Source organism: Antechinus flavipes, chromosome 3 (genome assembly GCF_016432865.1).
Source record: "Antechinus flavipes isolate AdamAnt ecotype Samford, QLD, Australia chromosome 3, AdamAnt_v2, whole genome shotgun sequence".
Lineage (NCBI taxonomy): Eukaryota > Metazoa > Chordata > Mammalia > Dasyuromorphia > Dasyuridae > Antechinus > Antechinus flavipes.
The window spans coordinates 241,955,629-241,979,607 of NC_067400.1; the positions used below are offsets into that span (position 1 = coordinate 241,955,629).

Consider the following 23,979-nt stretch of genomic DNA (forward strand, 5'->3'; position numbering starts at 1 on the left):
GGAATGGTCTTTTTGGATTAAGGATTATTTCTTTTCTATCCCTCCAGATAAGGAGGATATGAAGGGATTTGTCTTTTCTGTGCCCAGCATTAATGTAGCTGAGCCTTATAAAGGATTTTAATGGACAGTTTTGCCTTAGGGAATGAAGAATAGCCCTAATATGTGTCAAATGCATGTGGCTGCTGATCTTACTCCTGTAAGAAAAGCATCTTCAAAAGTTATGTTGTTGCCACCATTATATGACATTTTGAGAGGGACAATGCTTTAGATTCACCATGCCAGCTTACAAAAGAAGCTCAAGAAACTCTAAAAGAGACTGAATTGACTTTATTTAGTATGGCTGAAAGAATAACTCAAAAAGTATTGGAAACATCAGTTTTTGTTACAAAAGAGGCACCCACAGCAATCCTTCATTAAGGAGATGGTATGGTGAAATGAGTGAACCTCCCAGCACAACCAGATCAAAGTCTTGCTTCTTACCTAGTGCTTGTGGCTAGAATTTCAATAAAAGCCATTAAGAGAGTAGTACAATTATCTGGGACAAAACCTGGAAAAATATATATCTCTTATACCAATGCACGAATTGATGTGTGTTGTGAAACCATCCCAGAGTGGAAAAATGTATTGGCCACAGCTCCAAGCTTTGCATATGGGTATGTAAATATAATTTTTGATTTGACTTATTCAGTAGATGTGGTACAAAGAATTGGCACAGCCCAAATAAAATGTGTAGTCAAAGAACTTTGAGAGTAAGTGAGAAGGCATTCAGGTAAGTATTATATTTTCCATGTCCATTTTCATAGTGGACTTTCAAATCCTATCTTTTATCACCAGGCTGCTAGAGCTTTACATTTGCAAATTGGGATAACTAAAGAGGAAGCTAGGAGTATAGCAAAAGGCTGTACAGCTTGCCTTTCTTTCCATACTCCTATGTTCCCTCCAGGAAAAAACCCCCTGTGGTTTGAGAGCTAATGCTTTATGGCAACTAGACATCACTTATGTTAAGAGGCAGAGCATCCATACATCTGCCTTTTTAGGTCCTTTTACATTGAATTTGTCATTGCCCATTCCACTGGCATCCCATATAACCCTACTGGCCAAGCCATCATTGGACAGATTATTTATACTCCCAAGATGCTCCCTTCCATACAAGAGAAGGGAATTTTGGGATTTGCATGAGGCATGGCAATACATACATGTAATTGCCTGCAATTTTCAAATTTTTGGATTGTACTCCAGCAGTGCTCTTAAGGCACACACAAAAAGAGCAGCTAACTAACAGACTGATCAACAAGGACAAGAGCCCTCTCTCCACTGTAGTGTGGAAGGTCTTAGATGGCATCTGGAAGGGCCCAAGTTGGCTCAAGTTGGGGCCGCAGGTACATTCTTGTCATTCCAGATGCAGACCCACCAGCAGAGGAGTGGATCCCAACCAGAAACATTCGTGATCTGGGGAACCAAGAAGAAAAGGACCAGATGATGCAGGCATTGCAGATGATGCAGGCATTGCAGATGCCGATGGCCCAGAAAGCTCAGCCAGATGTCAGCAGCCCTTCAGATGATGATGGCAGCCATGTCCCTCCTGACCATGACACCAGAAACAGCAGACACAGCTCCAGTGTAGCAGATGAATTAAACTGTCTTGGGTGATGTGCAATACACATAGATTTTTTTTTTTTATTATAGCTTTTTATTTACAAGATATATGCATGGCTAATTTCACAGCATTGATAATTGCCAAACCTTTTGTTCCAATTTTTCCCCTCCTTCTCCCCATTCCCTTCCCCCAATGGCAGGTTAACCTATACATGTTAAATATGTTAAAGTATAAATTAAATACAATATAATTATACATACACATAGATTGTTAAATGGACGATGGGTTTGTGCACTTCTCCCATGGCTCCTTGCTGTTTATATGGAGGCCTGGGGAGAGGCTTTGCCCTGTATTTCTCCACTTATAGACAATGCCTCTAAATTAGTGGATGAAAAAACCAACACTCCACCTGCCAAAGTTAGTGAGGCAGTGGTACAGGACATGACTTTGCTTGTATACACCCTCCTTTGGCCTTTCTTTACCAAAAGGGTATACAATTGAAACTACAGACTTATGACATCCTACCTCCTTGAGCATAACTTTATTGAATGAGTTGAACACCATGTTATCCATGCTTAGTTTTGGTCCCTGTTGGGCCTAGTTCTTACTGTCATACTTTTGTTTGCCTTTGTTCTGTTATATACACTCTGTAATCTCATTGATCAAGCGAGCTATTGTTGATGCTAAAGTTAGAGTGATATGATGAGTGGTCCCCACTTTACAAGAGAGCGGAACCTATTTAGGCTTTTTGAGGATGAGAAAGTAGATCTCTTTGACCAGGAGTCCATCAGGAGTTCACTAGGAGTCAACAGGAGGTTAGGTGGGGGGCAGCTTGTGAACATGTGAATAAAAGATCTTGAGCTTGCATATGGCTGTTCTCGAGCACTCTATCATGCATTTAAACCATCCTTCTATGAAATGGTGACCAGAAATCTCTGAAGACCTCAGAAGGAGGTAAGTTTGGTAAAAGTGGGTTAAGCACTGCGAAAGATAGTGACCAGAGATTTTTCTGAGGGCTTGGGAATTAGGAGAGACTGGCAATGCGAATGCAGAGTGGGCATCAACAAGGGCATTCACAAGAATAGTGAATGCCATCATGGGCATTCACATCTACTAGACTTCATGTTGTCCATAAGTTTGTGGACATCACTTCTACCAATGGTGAGGGAAATAATTTTCACAAAAGATTTTGCACTGTGTGTGTGTCCTTGTCTTTGTGTCTGTGTGTTTTGACTACAGGGCAGGATTCTTGTCTGTTGCTATAAGTAAATTTTGCTTAAGTTAGGTAAAGCAGACAATTTTTAGGGCTTCTTTTATAATCTCTTCCTCATGCCATGGGATGAGCAGTGTGGTCCTTCAAACAGGTCATGCAGACATACAGGGCTCTCAAATCCCACTGCTGCTTCAGTTCAATGAGAAAAAGCCTATGGCCTCTCAGTATGCATAATTATGATTATAGCTCCTAGTATATCCTCATCTATTGCTTTGTCAATTGCTCTTCCCCACAGGAATTTGAGGTAAGTAAAAATGGTAAAAATGATATGGTGACATTTTTGGCTCATGCATAAAGTAGAATTAGTTGAGAAAGAGTTGTTTGAAATCATGATTCTTACTCTATTTTTCAGAGTCACTGGAGTCTAATGGCAGAACAAAAGTCAATACAACTGATGATGGGTTGGGAAACTATGGGTGACTTTGGAGTCTAATATCTAACCAAACTCTAAAGATCTCAGAGCTTCTGTTTCAGCCATTTCACTGACCATAAGAACAAATTGTTCTTATCTAACCATTCTGGTGTGGGAAGTTTTCCCATGTTTTTGTAGGTGCACCCCTCCTAACTCACTGTGGATCTGAGACCTGTCAGTTATTCTCATCCTGGTTTAGATGGTCTGCCAAGATTTACCAGAATGTGGCCACTGTGTATGCTATAGCTTCTCAGAGCCACAAGTGAGAATTGGGTGACAGATTAGACACCAGAGGTAGAAAACAGTCCTGAAGAATACTTGGCAGCCCTCACACTAGAGATGCTAACTTCCCTTGAAGGTCGTATACCCCTATATATCAAATTACATATATTTTGAAAGAATGTGATTAAGTTTAAGTGGTGGGTCTATAATTGATTAATATCCTACTAATCCTTTTCTATTAAATCATATGTCTTTATTGTGATCCTTTTGTAAAGGCCTGAGAACTTAAGTATCATTTATATATGAAAATATAAGGAAACTTTCTTGAGATTTGACATGTTCTTGTTCTGTAGGTGTGATTAACTTTAGTGAAAACAATTTTTTGTTTGTTTAAGAACAGCAGAATAAGTCAAGGAATACTAATGATAAATTATATTATGTGACCATTAATATAGAAAACTGAAATTTTTTTCTGGATCTCACAAACTTTCAGAAATCTGAAATATAATATTTAGGCAGAAGGACAGCAATCATATATGTCTCCATAGGTCAAGAACTAAGACATCTAATGAAATGACAATCTGACAAATTTACAGGAGGAAAAAAACCAATCAGTATTGCTCAACCCTTTATTCCCTCATTTTGTGTAGCTTTGGCAGAGGGATAGGAAAGAAGAAGCCTATTCAGCCTGGGATAGTAGCATACTGTGAATAGCAGTACTCATTCAGAGAACTAAAGAACAGTGGGACCTAGAGTAGGGGGCCAATGGGGTTATCTAATTCTTTTTTTTTAATAATGCTTTTTCTTTTCAAAATATATGTATAGATAGTTTTCAAAATTCACCCTAGCAAAACCTTGTGTTCCACATTTTTTTCTTCTCTTACCCCTACCCTCTCCTCTAGACAGCAAGTAATCCAATATATATTAAAGATGTAATTCTTCTATACATACTGCCACAATTATCATGTTGCACAAGACAAATCAGATCAAAAAGTAAAAAAGAATGCAAGCAAACAACAGTAAAAAAGTAAAAATACTGTGTTGTGATCTATACTCAATACCCACAATTCTCTCTCTGGATGCAGATAGTACTCTCCATCACAAGACCATTGGAATTACTTGCCTAATTCTTTAAGGAAAAAAGACTGACATGCAGCTAGGATCAGCTCTGTTTTTCTAAACGGTACTTGGAACAGGAACTGAGGTTATTAAAAAGTATATTCTGTAATACAAGAAAGGGCTGAGACAACTTTGAAGCCCAGTTATGTGGGATATGCCAATGGAGGAGAAAGAATCAAAGTGAACAATGGATGATGATAGAGTCAAAAGATTAAAACCACCAAAAATCTCATGAGGAAGAAAACACAATTAAAAACCTGAAACAAAATCAGATAACTCATTGGGGAAAGATATTAAAGAAGGGAAGGTGGCCTCTACAATATCTAGATAAGTCTTAAAATCTTTGTATAAATATTTCAAGATAAAGGATAATGAACCAAGACTTGATGAGACAAAAGACCATGTAGATTCCCATGAAAGCACAGAACCATAGCAGGATGTTCTTGAGTGGGTCAAAAGAGAAATAAGAATCACATATAAATAGAATTTATGGCCTACATAACAAAGTAATTGACAGAATAGAAAATCTTGAATATACCATATCTCCAAAGAAATAAGACAACTAATTGGCAATACAAATATATAGACATGCAGGACAATCTGAAAGAGAAGCAAAAACAACAACAACAAAAAATTACAGTTAAAAGAGCACATGATCTTTATATAAGCAAAAGATATTGATCTTAAAGACAGGACAAGTAGAGACAATTATTCCCAGATGGACAAAAGTTGAAAAAGACAATTGGACAGCATAATTTAAGAAGCAATATAACAACATTTCTCAAAGCTTCTGAACACAAAAAACCCCAATGTCATTGGTGTCATTAATTAAAAGACTCCACAGATTTACTGTAAGGGAAAAGTAAACAAAACAAAAACTATGCTATATACTCCAAGACATATAATAGTTTAATTTGGCATTTCTAATTACAAACAACAAATTCAGCAAGTTACTAGGGAAAAATTTTCAAATGCAAAGGAAAGAAAATTTTAATAATACAAAATTATTCTGCCAGCATATAATATATACCAGAAACCACAGAAAGGAATGAAATGTGTTCCAAAAGAGCAAAGGAGCTTAAGATTAAGCTCAAAGTGACATACCTTGCATACTTGAGCCCTTTTTCATTAAAGAAAAATATATTAAAAAAGGAGAATAATTTTGAAGCATTCCTACTGAAAAACAAAGACATGTACATATTATTTGTTTTATAGACTCCCCAAATAAAAGCAACATAAGAAAGACAAATAAATAGAACAAAAAAAAAATTAAGTAATGAAATGGATTGCTTCAGAAAGAAGGAAGGAACACTTGAGAAAGAGCACATGGGGTTAAAACACAACAAAATGAAAACAAAGGGATCACTAGGTGATTTCTATCTAAGTGCAAAAAGGAAATAAAGATGAAAGCAGCATTTAAAAACAGGAAATGAGGTCTCTTAGAAAAACGAACCTGAAATATCATGGATTAAACCTCATAAAACTTGTCTTTAAGTGAATAAATTGTTTGTTTTGAATTGCAGAATGATAGCACAAATAAAAGAAAAGTCTGCAAGAAATTAGAGGGAAATATGTATTCTACTCAAACCAATGACAAATAATGAAAGGAAAATAATTCCTGTAGTCTCCCAGGAAGAAGAAAACCTATAGCAGAATGGGTTTAAGTGGTAAAGGGAAGAATTAAAATATTTATGAAAGACAGAGAAAACCATCAATTCAGTAGTAGGGATTCCTACTAAAGAACACTTGAGAGAGTGAAATGCTTCTATAAACAGCATCCTGCTTCAGGAGAAAAGGAATGAAAATTTCTAAGTAGATCTGGTAGACAAAAGGGAGGACCCAGACATAGAGGATATTTCATGGCTAATGAGAAAAAAATTGATAATAGGGAAAGGAAGTAGTAAAAAAAAAAAGAATTGCACAATCAGGGGTAGAGGGAAATTTATATCACGGGAAAAGTTTCTCTATACTCTCTATTTTATGCAAAAATGAATACTTTAAAAAAAAAAAAACAAAAAAAATAGGGGAAGGCAAGAAGATCTAAAAAGTAATAATATCGATACTTTTGAAGTAAAACTCAAAATAGGTACCTAAGCAGCTTTAATTCTAGGAAAAACACAAAAAATAAGGAAGGAATAAATAAGTATAAAAACTATAAACTAAAGAATAATGGTTTAATATATACTGAAAAAGGAAGAGAATTAATGAAAAAAAGGGAATGAAAAGATGAGAAAAAGCCACATTTTAAAAAGCAACAAAAGAAATTGAAGGGAGGAAAGAAAGGGGATGTTTTATGGGAATACTCAACTTATAGAAAAAATAAGGGAAGAATTATGTAACTGGATAAAAATTAAAAATAAATAAATTATTAAGTTAAGTAAAACTCCAAAACTAGGGAAGAGAATAAAAAGCGGAAGGGAAAAGGCTTTAGGAAGCAGAGTAGAAAATTTTTGGAAATAGAATGTCTTTAAAGTAGAGTAAAGAGAAAACATTATAAAAACAAACATTGTTTTTAAAAAGAAAAAATCAGAAAAAATTATGAAATCAGAAAAAAATATCATGATATTAGATAAAAATGAAGGGAACATGTGATTATACACAAACACATGCATACTTCTACACACAATTCAAATGTGAATGGGTTAAACAAATAAAATGAGAATGATAGAATGAATAAGAAAATCTAATCTCTCAATCAACTGCTATAGGGATCACACCTAAAGGTCAGAGAAATATAAAGAATAATTTTGAAAGAGGCTGCAACAAAAATTACTATGTGTTAAAGGTATCTCAAAACCAGGAATTGCAATCATGCTGAGACAAAGCAAAAAATGAATAAACAAAAATTCATGAAATAAACATAGATAAAAAAAGAAGCTACATTATATGATTTGTTGATGGAGTTGTGAACTAATCCAACCATTCTGGAGAACAATTTGGAACTATGCCCAAAGAGATACAAACCTGTGTATTCCCCTTGATTCAGTAGTGTCTCTATTAGGTCTATATCCCAAAGAGATCATAAAAGAGGGAAAAGGATGTATATGGGGAAAATGTTTGTAGCAGCTCTATTATTGGTGGTAAAGAATTGGAAAGTGAATGGATGTTCAGAAGTTGGGGAATGGCTGAATAAATTGCAGTTTATAAGAGTAATAGAATATTATTGTTCTATAAGAAATGATAAGTGTGCTGATTTTAAACTTACATGAACTGATACTCAGTGAAGCGAGTAGAACCAGAACAACACTGTACATACCAATAGCAAAAAAAAAAAAAAAAAAAAAAATGATGATCAATTATGATAGACCTCTAATCAACCTGATTAAAAAGAAGGAAACCCAAAATCATATTAACAAATCAGCAAATGTACAATGTGAAATCACAGCTAAATAACAAGACATAAAAAAGAATGATCAGAACCTATTAAGAATAAATATATGATAATATTGAGAAAATGAAATGGAGAGGAATGTTTATAAATGTATAAACTACCAAAACTAATGGAAGACCAAAGAGAAAATTATTAATAAAATTATGGCTAACTTACATTATAACAATTAATCCAAGAGATCATTAATTAGCATACTTTAGATAAATTCAAGAGTTGTAAGGAAAATAATATAGTTAATCACATAAAACACAAATACATTTAAAAGGATATAATTCAGTAGATGCAGAAAAATCCTTTGACTAAGACATTAATGAAAAAAACTGTACAGCATTTTAATATCACAAAATTATCTATTTACAATCATATAAAATGGGGGAAACTAGAAATTTTGCAAATAAATATGAGTAAACTGGAGGATGTCTAATATCCTCACTAGTATTTATATTGTTTTAGAAATGGTATCTGTTACTTCAACAAAAAAATCCTTGAAAAGTTCCAAAAGATGTGGGATATTTAGACTAAGCAACAGGTTATCATAGATGCATTTATTGCAGCAGATTGAGGCAGATAAAGTAGAAAATAACTCAGTGAGTAGTCACCCCTTTAAGAAGAAAGGGCTTGAAAACAAAGACTAAACTATCCCCAAATCAACAAAACAACATTAACTGCTGTTTAAACTATGAGCAAGTTAGGTACATGAGTCATATGTTCACCTGAGTGAAAAATACAGAGCTGATATACAAGGGAATGAATTCCAAAGAGTCCTCCAAGGACAGACATCCCAAACACTCACAAGTAAGTTTGACTGTGTCATCATTTGCTTATGAGTTTGTCACATCAATATGTGGAAATAACAATGAAGCAATATATGTCAAATACACCTCTGTAATTTTCTAGAATTTTCCCAGGAATTAACATCAAACTTACTGGTGTATATTGATGAATTCTTTTATCATTTTAAAAAATCATGTAATTCACCTCCCTTTTTCATTATCTTTCAAATTTCATTGCTAGTTTCAGCAATTTTATCTGTCAATTTTCTGTAATTCATATGGCTTAAGATAAAGCATCACAAATGTTAAGGAGGATGAGCATTAAGAAAAGATTTAACAATTAAGAAAAAATCATGGGTGGCTCAGAAGAGAGTATTTTTATGGAGAAATGAGGCAGGAAACCAGATTATTCAGAATTAGCAGAGGAGAGGAAGCAGAGTCATTTGAATATAAATAGATTAATGAAGGAGGTTAGCCATGAAAGGGAAAAGGTTTTGAATTCAATCAAGAACAGTTATCTCTATATATAGTATACTATGATCAGAACCTATTAAGAATAAATATATGATAATATTGAGAAAATGAAATGGAGAGGAATGTTTATAAATGTATAAACTACCAAAACTAATGGAAGAGCAAAGAGAAAATTATTAATAAAATTACTTGTTACTTGTTACTTGTTAATTTGTATTGTCATTTCCAGTGTGAAGGTTGTTTTTCTGTGCAGAGAAACCAAAGAGAGAAACAAAAGATTTGTAGCAGTTCTGTCTTCTCTTCATTGTTAATTATTGCCAATTGATCTGTAAAATTTAAAGGTCTTAAATCTTCTTTAAGCCTCCTTTTTTTGCCTCCCAATATAGTTTTAAAAATGACTTTTGAATTTCAATTCAAATTCTGAGCTTTAGCATATGACAAGATTTTTACAGGACTATGCTACTTTCATGTCATGCCTTCTGTACATTTCATTTTTATTATTTAATATTTTATTTCCCCCCAATTACAAGTAAAAACAGTTGTAACTTTTTTTTTTTTTTTTTTCAAATTTTGAGCTTCACATTTTCCTCCTCCTATTTAGAAGCAAGCAGTTTGACATAGGTTATACAGGTGCAGTCATGCAAAATATTTCCATGTAAGTGATAGTATGAAAGGAAACAGATGAAAAAATGCAAGAAAAATAAAGTATGGTTTTAAATAACTATAGAAAGCTTTGATTACTTCACCTAAAAACTGCTCATTCATATCCTTTGACCATTTATCAATTGAAAAATGGCTTTCACTTCTATAAATTTGACTTAGTGCTCTATTGTAGAGAGCCACAGACAGTGGGGGAACTCTCAGTGAGGTGAAAGACCCTTCAGCCCACAGGGAACTTGCTGAGGATCCTTCAGCCCAGAGGGAACCTGATGACATGTCTGGTTCATCTCTCATCTCTCCCTACCTCAGAAATTGGGAGGGGGCATGACAACCTGTGTTCTACTTGAAATGGAAGTAGTAGTAAAATAGCAGTAAAAAAAGCATTTACATATTAATAGCAGGGTGCTTATAAGTAGCACATGCTTTGGTGATGCAATGGTACTTTAGTTGGCACTTGCTCAGTGTGCTATGGTGATGTAATGGTACTATAATTAGCACATGTGCTGTAATGATGTAATTGTACTAAGGTATTTAGGGGCTGAGATGACTTAAAAGAAACATACTTCATCTTTGACCATCCTCCTGGGTTTCTGCTTTATCATTCCTTCGCTAAGACCAAGGACTTAGGCTGGGCCTGAGATTCTCCAAAGAGCTGGTCCAGAGGGCATATTTTGGCACCCCAGTGTGGGGGTTCTAGAAAGTATAGTACACTGTGGCCCCCCAACTTGGGGATTTTAGAAACCACATTACATTCTATAGATTTGGGAAATTTATCAGAGAAACTTTCTGTGACTTTTTTCCCACAGTAATTATTACTTATTTCTCTCCATTCAGTTTTCCCTCTGTTTTTCCTCTGTTTTTCTCCTTTTACCCTGTCTGTTCTCAAAAATGTTTTCCTTCTAAATTGTACCTCCTCTCAAGCCATCTTCCTTTCTGTGAGAGCCATCTCCAATCTTCCCCTTCTACTTTCCTGTATGATAAAAGAGATTTCTAAACCCAACTAAGTATGTATGTCATTCTTACTTTTTAAGCCAACTCTGATGAGAGTAATGCTTATGTGCAATTACCCCCTCCCCACCTTCTCCCAGCTTCCAATCCACTGTCAAATCTCTTTTGTGCCTCTTTTATGTCAGATAATTATCCCCAATCTATATTTTCATTTCCTCTTATCCCAGGGTATTCTTTCTCATCTCTTAATTTTATTATTTTTTAGATAATCATTCAATTATATTCAATTCCCATTTATGTCCTTTGAATATGTTGACTTCTAATGCCCTAATGATGAGAAATTTTTAGGAGTTATAAGTATCATTTTCCAATGGAGGACTGTAAATAATTTTAACTTTGTTGAATCTTTTATGCTTTCTTTTCCCCTACTTAATTTTTTATGCTTTTCTTGAATCTTTGAAAACTAGCTTTTCTATTCAGCTCTCGTCATTTTATTAAGAAGGTTTGAAAGTTCTCTATTTCATTGAAAAAAAATTTTACCCCCTGAAGGATTATATTGTTTTGCTGAAAAGTGATTCTTGGTGGTAATCCTAGCTCTTTTGCCCTTCTGTCATATATTTTGGAATATGGTATTTCAAACTCTTTGATCCTTTAATGTGAAAACTGTAAATCTTGTGTTATTCTGTCAGTCCACAATGGTTGAATTGGCTTTTTCTGAATGCTTGCAATATTTTTTATGTGACCTGGGAGCTCTGGAATTTGAATATAATATTCCTAGAATTTTTCATTCTGGGATCTTTTTCAGAAGGGGACCAATGAATTTTTTTTTCATTTCTGTTTTACTCTCTGGTCCTAGAATATGAAGGCAATTATTTTTGATAAATACTTGAAAGATGCAATCTAGATTTTTTTTTTTTAATCATGACTTTTAGGTAGTCCAATAATTCTTAAATTAACTCTCCTGGTTCTATTTTCTATTTTCTAGATCAGTTATATTTCCAGTGATATGTTTCACACTACTTCCCATCTTTTTCATTCTTTTGATTTTGTTCTATGATTTTTTGATATCTTATGGAGTCATTAGCTTGCAGCTGTCCAAACCTTATTTAAAAAAATTTTTTTTCAGTGAACTTTTGGGCCTCTTTTCCCCATTTGGTTAATTCTACTTTTTAAGTAGTGTGTGTGTGTGTGTGTGTGTGTGTGTGTATGAACTTTTGTATCATTTTTTCCATTTGGCCAATTCTGCTTTTCTTGGAGTTGTTTTTTTTTTTTTTTTTTTTTTTAGTCTATCTTGAGATGCAGAGTAGTTTCATTCCATCAGACTCTGTTCAGAAGCTTGGTTTCATGTGGTTTTTGAGGGAAACTGGGAGAGCTCAAGCAGCTTCTTGACTTTACCATCTTGACTCCAGAACTTCCTCAGTATTTTTCTAATTCTACCAACTTATTTCCCCCAACACAGCAGTAATCCAATCGTATAATGTTTAATTATTTTAAATAGTCTAAAACAATATTGATTATTATAGTTGATATATACTGAAGTTTTCTTTTTTTTTCTTTTGATTAAATCTATTTGAACTTTAACTTTGTATGAGATCATGAGTTACATAATAAATTCCATTTCTAATCTTTATTTTATGTTTGCGGGTATTTCTCCCAATTACACTTTTCAAGGCATTCTTCTCCTTATTAGATTTTTGTGCCTTTTTAAAAATTGTAAAACTTTAAAAAATCATTATTAAGATATTATTTTCATCAGTGCTTTTTGTGCCTCCTTTATGAAACTGCTGAATTCTTTTTCATGATTTTTTCATGTCTCTTTCATTTTCTCTTCCCAATTTTTTTCTGCATGTCTCTTATTTTATCTTTAAAATCATTTTGGGGGACTTTTTCCATGATCTGAGGCCAATTAATATTTTTCTCTTAAATTCTGAATAGAAGAACTTTGACTAACTATTTTCTTCTGGGTTTATGTTTTGATCTTCCCTGTTATCATACTAACTTTTTATAGTCAGGAACTTTTACTGCTGTTTTCTCATTTCCCCAGCCCATTTCTTGACTTTTAACTATCATGCTAAAGTGAGTTTCTGCTTCCAGAATGAGGGGACAACTTTTGTGCAAATATTTTCAGAGGCAATTCTGGGGATTGTAAGTTTTTAATTCTTTAAAGGTGGCAAGCTCTTGAGATAGGTGAGTTTACCAGTTTTCTGGCCTGTGTTGGATTGTGTTCTATTCTTACCTGGTGCTACATATCTTTTCTGTTGACCTTGTAGGGGTCTTGAGCTGAAAAATTGTTTCATCCTATACTTTTCTGGCTTCTGCCTCTCCTAGAATTTGTTTTGAGACATCACTTAAAGGTGTTTAGAGGAGTTTGAGGGAAGATTCAGGCAAGTCCCTCTCATTTCTTTGCCATTTTGGTTTTTCTTCCTTTCTATGTCATTTATTTTTTAAAATCTAAGTTGGTTGATGTTCCCTGAGTTTTGACCTTGAACCTCCTTCTTTTTTTTATAATTATAACTTTTTATTGATAGAACCCATGCCTGGGTAATTTTTTACATCATTATCCCTTGCACTCACTTCTGTTCCGACTTTTCCCCTCCCTCCTTTCATCCCCTCCCCCTGATGGCAAGCAGTCCTATACACGTTAAATATGTCATAGTATATCCTAGGTACAATATATGTGTGCAGAACTGAACAGTTCTCTTGTTGCACAGGAAGAATTGGATTTAGAAGGTAAAATTAACCTGGGAAGAAAAATAAAAATACAAACAGTTTACATTCATTTCCCAGTATTCTTTCTTTGGGTGTAGCTGCTTCTGTCCATCATTGATCAATTGAAACTGTTAGATCTTTTCTTTGTCGAAGAAATCCACTTCCATCAGAATACATCCTCATATAGTATCGTTGTTGAAGTATATAATGATCTCCTGGTTCTGCTCATTTCACTCAGCATCAGTTCATGTAAGTCTCTCCAAGCCTCTCTGTATTCATCCTGCTGGTCATTTCTTACAGAACAATAATATTCTATAACATTCATATACCACAATTTACCCAACCATTCTCCAATTGATGGGCATCTATTCATTTTCCAGTTTCTAGCCACTACAAACAGGGCTGCCACCAACATTTTGGCATAACATGACCTTGAACTCTTAAAAAAATCTATTTCCCCTCCCCAATGGAATTTTATTCCCTTATTACCTAAAAATTCCAATTTTAAGTATTTATCACTTTTGTGTGGAACTCTCTTATAAAATTTTTCTGTAAAATTTTTGAGATTTACTTTTCCAAATTCTAAGGTGAATGTGAGACTAGGATTATATTTCTACTCCTCCATCACTATTGTGGGATGGAGTGGTTATGACTATCCAGTGTTTTTGTCATTTCTGCCTTATCACCAAATTCTTCCTTAATGAGAATTAGATCCAGAATAAAATTTTCTTTTTTTTTCTTGCTTCTACCCTTTGAGGGATAAAATTATCATTAAGTTAAGTTGAGAAGTTATTAATTAGACGATCTACTTTTGGCAGAAAAAGAGTTCCATCAAAGTTTTTAAATAATTGAAGTATCCTATCACTATTATATAGTATCTCAGTTCTAGGCTTCTGATCTTTTTGTAGATTTTCTGATGTTTATGGTCGAGTGAAGAAAAAAAAAAGGCAAGAGGCAAAAGACTTGTTTGATTGTTGTTGAAATTTCCCATCAAAGAACTGATGCAGATGGTTCTATTTGTCTTTTCTCTTGCCCTTTTTCCTACTGAGACAGCATATGTTAAATATAAAGTTTATCTTTTCTCTAGAGATGTTCATATTTTTTGCTTAATGAGTATTAAATGCTTGCTTAAAATAAAATGATAGATCACAGAAGTTTATAATTTGTGTGCTTCATTATCATAAATTGGAAGTCAGAGAGAAGTGGATTGAAACCAGTAGAGTACAGAAAGAATGGGATAGAGTACAATTGAATCTCTGTTGGGAAATTTTCAGGAGTTTTTGCATCAGAGTTTTGGAATAAAGTGAAAGAAAATCTATTAGTTTTTATATTTTTATAACCTTCCCAAAATTAGGTTATAAAAAATGTTTCCCCTTTTTTCTTAAGCAAAATGCAAAGTCAGTAGTAGTTGCTGTCTAGCGTGGGCTAGATGTCTTAGTGAGTCACAATGCCTTCCCCATTGTTCTATTCCAAACATGGTCACAGAGAGTAGGCCATGACTCACAGAATAGAAAAGAAATGAGTGAAAAATACTAGGGATGATTACATTTCAAAGATGTAAGCCAAGGGAGATGTGATGAGAATGCTGCCATTCCCCTTCTGCAAGAATTTAGAAGGTGAAATTTTCACTTTATATACATAATCTCTAAAAGGCACATTGTTACAGTGTTGCCCTGATAAATTCTTTTCTCCCATTTACATGTTATGATAAAAAAAGATGATATTTTAAAATCAGTTTTTCTACCAAAACTTCCTAGTCCTTCTTGCTTGTTGGATTTCTGAAGACCACATGAGTTACCATTTTATTTTTTTTTAACCATATTCTCCCCAGATGACGAGATGCATTTCCATGTGAAAATTAGGGAGCTCTGGCTAGAATGCCAGATTCCACTGTATCCCTGTTATGTATTCTACTGTGTCAGGACAGCAGGGAAAATTGAACATTTTTTTGAGGGAGGGAGAAGAGTTAAATGATTTTTTCCTGCCAGCATTGAATCTAAATAAAAAAATTGCCAAGGTTAGAGCAGGCTTCATCATTTGATGTAATTAAGCAAGTTGTTATGAGATGAGATGCCCTTGTGCTCATATGATTGAGTTGTGACTGAGCTGGAGTAACCTCAAAAAACAAAAGAGGTTGAGTTGATGTGATGATGATGATGGTTAGTTTCTAGTCACAAGTGCCCTTCTTTATCCATATATGGAGACTTTTTTTGGGGGGGGCGGCAAAGGAGCTGGCTCCTATTCAGTTAGGACAATTAGTTTAGTTAGTGCTTGAGGAGGCTGCCTAAAAGACAAAAAAAAAAAAAAATGACTGAAGAAAGCATTAAGTCCAGTGTTCTCTGATTGTTGTTGATTATATTGCATAAGTTGAACTGCCAGCCTCATAAGATTGCAAAAAACCTGGTCTAATACATTTCAGTACCTAAAAAGCTGAGCTCATTGCTTTCAGGGATCATGTAAGGAAAACTTATTATTCAGTCTTTTTCAGTCATGTCCCACTTTTCTTGACTTCATCTAAGGTTTTATTTTTTAAAAATCAGTATCCATTTATTAAATATAATGTATCAACAACTATGCTGGGTGTTGATAGTACAAATATGAAAGTAAGACACATCCTGCCCTCAGTGAGTTCACATCTTACGAGAGGGATATGAAATATTTAAGAGAAATAAGTATAGGATAAAACCAAAAGAAAGAAGAGGGACATGGATAAGTCAGGGAATAAGAAATATTTGGGAGGGAGGGAGAAGAGAAAAACATTGAGAGACAGAGATAGTAATAATTGTTTGTATTTATGATGTAGATTTTAACCAAGTTTATTTGGTTCCCATTATTAGGATAATGAAACAAGCCTATTCTGACTTTTTTGCATAGAATGATATGAAGTTGGAGTTCACTTGGCTTTAAATTCCATCCTGCTTCCAGCTTTTAAGGTTGTCTAATAAGCATCTTTAAACAACCTTCCCCAGTTTCAACAGTTCAGCCCACTCATCCCTAGATCCTATTCTCATTCCTCCAACTCCCTTGGCTATAAAGATTGAGTTTCCTAAAACCATTTAGGATTTTCTTGACAAACATACTAAAGTTAAATGATTTGCCATTTCCTCATTTTATAGATAAGAAACCGAAACAGACAGCTTTAAATGACTTGCTCAAGATCCCTCAGTAGCAAGTTACTGACATCAGATGAATTTTCTTGACTCTTGACTTGGACCTCTATTCATTGTATTACCTATCTGCTTAATGAAAGCTAAGAGGCAACTAGTAAGGCTGATGGTTATGCAAGTGAATGGATCTCTCCCAATGGAGGTAGGGAACTGAGGGACTCAAGTTAGAATTTCACTCTATAGCCTTTGACCCAGATAGTATACTTTCTGCTAATATCAGAGCCTGTGAAATAGGAGGAAAGCAAACATAGGATAAAAATCTTGGAATTTATACCTTCCTTAAGAAATCTCTAATCTTATCCTACCATTGCTCTGAGGAAGAACTAAGTTATTATTCTGAGACCAGGTAATAGGAAAACTTCTGCCAAGTAGACTTGGTGATTGCAAAGTTCAAATGGAAATAGAAGGAAAACCTAGAGCAATAGCACCTAAGAGCTTGACCTAATGAAGCCAAGCTGACTTTCATTGACTGGGACAGTTACCTGATGATATTTTTTAAAGTAAACTAAATTTATTATAGCATCCAGATGAGGGATGCAATGGTCTTCTGACTTGAACCACTCATACTTGTTCTTCCCAAATATAAGTAATAGGGGGTTCCTGATCTACCCATGATTTAAGAACAAATTAAAACTGGGATCTTAAGTGGTTTTATGTTTTTAGTGAAAGTGGTTTATTACATGAATTGGATTAGTAGTTTACTTCAAAATACTGAAAAAGTTGTTTATAATATATTCTCATTTTTGATGTTTTATTGGACTGTCCCCATAGATTTATCAGTTTGTATTTATACAGTATGTATTTTAATTACATCATGCTACACAAATTCTTATTTTTTTGTTGAAAAACAACTTAGATCCAAACAATTTACTTGATCACTCATTTACAAAAGGGAAGTTTTAAAGTGGTATTATATATATCAAGTTTACACTATCTTACTTAAGTAAACAAAACTTATTTCATCAATTATACTAAATTGACAAACATTCTGTTTTATTGAGGTACAAAAACTTACTCTCACTGTACATTCTCTTTGCATTTTTCTTTCTTTTTTTGATACTTGCTTTCCCTGTCTCTCCCAGTTGGAAGTCAATCAGACCATTCAGAAACCTGATACTACTGCTTGATCAGTACAGAAGCTTTGCCTATTTTATTTCTGATCTGGGAATGTTTGCCCCTCCATAAGCAGCTTAGTGGCCCTCATGTTCCCAGAAGCTCACCACATTGATGTTGGTCTTAGTTTGGACACTACTTCTGCTTTAATCTATTGTAGCCCAGAGCTCCAGAGTTCACTACTAGCCTCTTATTCTAACTACTATGAATTTGTGAGCTTTATTTGAGAAGGGAGGAGAATAAACACAAGTTTATTTAAATCTCCAATTATCTGAAATTGCAAGTTATTTAGAAATGACACAAAAGGTCAAAAATATCAAGGGAATTAAAAAAAAAACACTTAGGAAGGTGGTCTAGAAATACCAGCTCTAAACTATATTATAAAATAGTAACCATCAAAACTATCTGATACTATCCAAGAAATAGAGAGGTGTATCTGTGGAATAGAATAGGTACACAAGAAACAGTAGTCAACGGCAAAAGTAGCCAAGTGTTTGATAAACCCAAAGATACCTGCTTTTGGGATAAGAGCTCACTATTTGACAAAAACTGGTGGGAAAACTAGAAACAATAAGACACAAACTAGGCATGGACCAACACCTCACATTGTATACCAAGATAAGATCAAAATGGCTGCATGAAATAGATGTCAAGAAGGATAGCATAGGCAATTTAGAAGAGCAAGAAATAGTCTACTTGTCAAACCTATGAGGAGAATAAAACAAGAGATCACATTACAAAATGCAAAATAGGTAATTTTGATTAAACTAAGTTAAAAGGCTTTTGGACAACACACCAATGCAACTAAGATTAGAAGGAAAGTAGAAAGCTGGTTAACAGTCTTTATAGCAAGTGTCTCAAAGGTCTCATTTCTCAAATATATAGAGAACTGAGCCAAATTTATAAGAATATAAGTCATTCCCCAAATGATAAATGGTTAAGGGGTATGAATAGACAATTTTCCAATGAATTAATGAAAGCTATAGGCTATGAAAAAGTGTTCTGATTAGAGAAAACGTGTTTTGATTAGAGAACTACAAATTAAAACAACACTGAGGTATTTTTCCCACACTTATCAGATTGACCAATATGACAAAAAAAAGGAAAGCAATAAATGTTGGAGAGAATGCAAAAAAATTGGGATGCTAATGCACTGTTGGTAAAAGTGAAATTAATCCAAACATTCTAAAGAACAATTTGGAAATATACTTAAAGGGCAACCAAACTGAGTATACTCTGGGTCTAGCAATACCAATACTATGTCTATATACCAAAGAGATTATAAAAATGGAAAAGGGCCAACATGTTCAAAAATATTCATAGCAGCCCTTTTTGTGTTGCAAAGAATTTGAAATTGAGGGGGTTCCTATTATTTGGGGAATGGTTGAACAAACTATGGTATATGAATAAAATGGAATACTATTGTACAATAAGAAATGATGAACAGGAAGATTTCATAAAAACCTGGAAAGACATATAACCTGATGCAATGTGAAATAAGCAGAATCAAGAAATCATTGTGCACAGTGTCAGCAACATTATGTGATGATCAAGTATGAATGATTCAGCTTTTCTTGGCAGTACCTGAAACAAGACAAGTACAAAGGACTCAGGAAGGAAAATGCTATTCAACTCAGATAAAGAATAGATTTAGGATTTTGAATACAGATCAAAGCATACTTGAGCTGAAGAAGAAAAAGGCAAACAACTTCAAAATCTTTGTCAATAAAAGCCCAAATGTAGTCAAGATAAGTTGAATATGATTTCAATTAATCTACTAAACAATACCTATTTTGAGAAATCGCTATATAGTTAGCTATAAATATACAATGTGAATATGAAAGTAATTTTAGTTTCCCAAATCTAAATACATACTTGAAAAGAAAATTGTCCAGATCTCAAGGACAATAAGAGAGGGAATTTCAAAACTGAAAATTACTGAAGCATGTAATCTTGCTCAGCAACTTCAGGATGCTTTTTGAGCTCTTTAAGATTCATATTTTTTGTTTCTTTTTGTTCATCCCATGACAACTAATACTCAGTATTAAAAATATTTCACATTTAGAAAGAAATAATGGGAGATAACAATTTAGACAGATGTAGAAAATATGACAGTTAAATATTACTATGAAAGTTTAATTTTTATATAATCAAAATTTTTAAAATTGGGTCATTGCTTAGACTTTCTGAAAAAAATTTAGTTCTTTACTTATTTTCTATCAGAAATGCCTAAAAACCAAACATTTGAAAAGTTGTCTAAACTTTTTACCCTATATTGAGATAGTAATTTAATATATCGCAGTTGGAGAACTATCACTGCAAACATTTCTAAAGCTATTTATTCAGAAAAGGAGCAGTAAGGTGATGTAATGGATATAATGTTAGTCCTGGAGTCAGGAGGACTCCAAGTTCAAATTTGTGACCCTACACAAGTCACTTAATCCTATTTGTCTTAGTTTCCTCGTTTGTAAAATGAACTGAAGAAATAAATGGCAAAGCACTTCAATATCTTTGCCAAGAAAACTCCAAATGGGGTCAAGATGAGTTGAACATGATTAATCAACTGAACAACACTACCTATTCGAAAAAATTGCTATATAGTTAATTATAAATACACTGTGTGAATATAAAAAGACTTTTTATTTCCCAAATCTAAATATATATACTTGATAAGAAAATTATCCAGGTTTTAAGGACAATGAGAGAGAACATTTTAGATATTCACATTTTGGAATTAAAATCTCTAATTCTTTTCTAAATCCAGTGAACTTGGGTTGACAAGTGTTGTAGCCAGTGCAATCATTTCTGGAGCTATAGTGCAAAGAATATTGAATATAAGATATCTAGATACTAATCCCAAGCGTGCCATTAATTAGATATGTGATATAGCCAAGTTGTTTCATCTCTCTAAGTTTCAGTTTTGTTATCTGTAAAGTGAGGTAGATGTCTGCTAAGGTCATTTTTATCTTTAACATTTTATTAATCTATGTTAGGCTAATATAATAATGAAAGTGAAGAGGAGAAATTCAATAGGGTTTCTGACACTTTCCATGGTAACATGGGACAGGAATTTTTCAAATGTGTAAAGGCATAAGAATGGTCAATCTACAGGCACTGTTCAAAACTTTTCTGTATCATAGGATCATAAATTTAGAGCTAGACTGGATCTCAGAGACCATGACATCCAACCCTCTCATTTTATACATAAGAGAACTGAGGAACAGAGAGGGGAAGGGACTGATCTAAGGTTAAGCAGCTATTTGATGTGAGATAAAGAACTCCAGATCTTTTTAAACTCACATATTATTCACTATTAGTATAGTGGATTTAGAATACTGGTATCTATTTATTTATTTAGTCATTTGAGAGCCTATTTACAAGGTTCCAACTACATTATCGAAGGAATTAACCTCTATCCCAGGTTGAAGTATAAATTTATTGATCAAAACCAGAATGAGATAAAAGTGAAGGGGTCACTTAATTTCCTATTTTATGCACTGCTCTTAAGTGATTTCTTATATTCTCAAGATACTCTTCACTTCTTTTCTGCCTCTCTCCCTCAGCTTGATACATTTTATTAATTATTTCCAAACATTGACATACACAAAAAATAGTGGAAGTAGAGTCATAAAAAAAATTTTCCATTATACCTCTGTACTGAGAACTCCAACCTGGTCTCTAATCCTACCATTGATCTTTTATTAATTTCTTATTGATTCTTTTATATATTTTGAATTTGAAACACACCAACAAATTAAACATTTACATATTCAAAGGTGGATGTTTTACCCTCTTTTCCTCAGTCCACCCATGGTGAGATGTATTGGGTGTTCAAGAAAGACTAGTAAGTCTGGTTTAATGGCTGCCAAGCCCTTTCCAGATCTGCTTTCCATTTTGGGCATGCATCTGCTACCCAATTATCATTTATAGCTCACTATTTGACGAAAACTGCTGGGAAAATTGGAAACAATAAGTTGCAAACTAGGTAGCATATACAGTGGCCACACTCCAGCAAACTGTTTTAGCAAACATGGACTAAACTAAGTTGAGTGTAACCAACAGACCTCAAACCAGTAGATGAAATGGTGTGGAGTTTGTGTATCTATACCCAATATGTGAGGACTTTCCCCAGTGGAATAAGCTAACGAGAACACTTTGTTCCAATGAAAAAGAAGATGGCTGAAGCAGGCACTAAGTTGTGCTTAGGGATTGATCAGATATTGATAATATCAAGGTTATTCTCTGCATCTTAACCCATCATCAGACATTTGGCTTTTTTCTTGTCACTGAATTTTGATGACTCAGAAAGAGAATGAGACCAAAATTTCATGCAACACTGCTTCAATTAAATCCAATTTTGCATAACTCAAAAGATACCATCTATACTGTTTTTATCTATCTCAAAGTCCAGTGGCTATTGGCCAATGATGAAATAGTAGGGGAATAATGCACAGGAAGCCATAGTCACAATTCTGCACACAGTTGACACAGGACATAGGATCTTCTCACTTAAAGCAGCAGGAGGATTTGGCAATCACCTGCATATCTGAGAAACTTGTTTGAAGGACTACCCTGCTCACCTCTCAGCATGAGGAAAAGACTAGAAAGGATGCCTACAGCTGCATGACATGGTTGATAGAGCACTGGCCCTGGAGGATCTGAGTTTAGACCAGGCCTCAGAAACTTAAAACTTACTAGCTATATGACCCTGGACAAGTAACTTAACCCAAATTGCTCTGAAAAAAAAAGATGCCCTAAAAATTATCTGCCTCACATAACTTATACATTAGCTTTGATTGAAACACACACACACACACACACACACACACACACACACACAATATACAAAAACTTTTGTGAAGATTTCACTCACCATTAATACATGGAATGTGCACATAATTATGGACAACATAAAATTCAGTAGACTTGAAAGATAAAAACTCTTGTTGTGAGAGAACTAAACAGATATCACATCCAAATATAACCTTCACTGAAATAATTGACAATTGAAGCCTATCTTATTGAAGGAAGAACTGGATCCATGTTTTTCTGGAGTGGCAAGCAATAATGGGGAGTACTGTGAAACTGTTATAGGTTTTAGTTTTTACAATCAAAACTAATGTAGTCCACTGTCTTGTAGTACTCTCAATAAGAATAAAGAATATGCTCATGACAACAGGATTGCCACTTGCAAGAAAATTCTGGACTACCATCATCAATCAGTCCATATGCTCCTACCATGCAAACCCTGATGAGGTGAAAGAATTTTTTTTTTTTGCCAAGACTTGAAGATCCTCATTGTCAATGTATCAAAAGGGACAAGTTTGTCATTTCGAGTGACTTCAATGGTAGAATCAGTCTGTCAGACATGACAGGGAGTCCTTGGAAGTAATGGAATCAGAAACAGCAAAAGCAGTGGTCACTTAATATTGAAGACATGTATGTCTCATAAGCTTCTCCTCACTAACATTGTCTTCTATTTATCTAAATGCAATAAAACTTCGTTGATTCCCCCTCACAGGAAACATTGGCATTTAAAAGATTGTCATTGAAGAGGCGACAGAGAGGATGTGAGAGTGATGAAAGCAATATCTAGCACAGAGTGCTGGACAGATCATAGACATTTTCTTCAAGCTAAACATCATCATACAACAAGAGTGGCAGCCCCAAGGCAAAATGACTACCAAAAAGCTTAATGTCAACACATTATAGTGCTTTTCTTGCATGAACAGTTTTTGTTGACTTGGAGGAAAAGCTGATACAACACACAGTTGGCAACAGTGGAGTAGAAAAAAAGTGAGCAGCTTTCAAAGATTTTGTGTACAGATCCACATTTACTCCTCTGTACCAGAACACTTACAAATATCAAGATTGATTTGATGAAAATGATGGGGATATTTAGAAGCTGCTAAATGAAAAATAAGAACTTTACAGGGCTTACCCACAGGATAGTAAATGATCTCTAAGAAGTCATCATTTAGCTATATGAAAAGTGAAATGCAAGCAAAACTTAGAATGATGCAGGATTATTGACTCAATAAGAAGGCAGATGAAATTCAGGGTAATATTGATAGTAATAATCCAAATCACCTTTATGATGCCTTGAAGGTTATCAATGGGA

At 34.1% G+C, this 23,979-nt stretch overlaps 1 long non-coding RNA gene across 1 annotated transcript in view; it reads left to right on the forward strand.

The window, feature by feature from the left end:
• The window catches only part of LOC127553776 (uncharacterized), a 49,198-nt gene extending 46,740 nt beyond the window's left edge, over positions 1-2,458 (forward strand). The window contains exon 3 of the long non-coding RNA XR_007951824.1: positions 1,400-2,458. This is a non-coding gene — a long non-coding RNA (uncharacterized LOC127553776). The remainder of the gene's footprint in view (positions 1-1,399) is intronic.
• Positions 2,459-23,979: the final 21,521 nt, after the last annotated feature.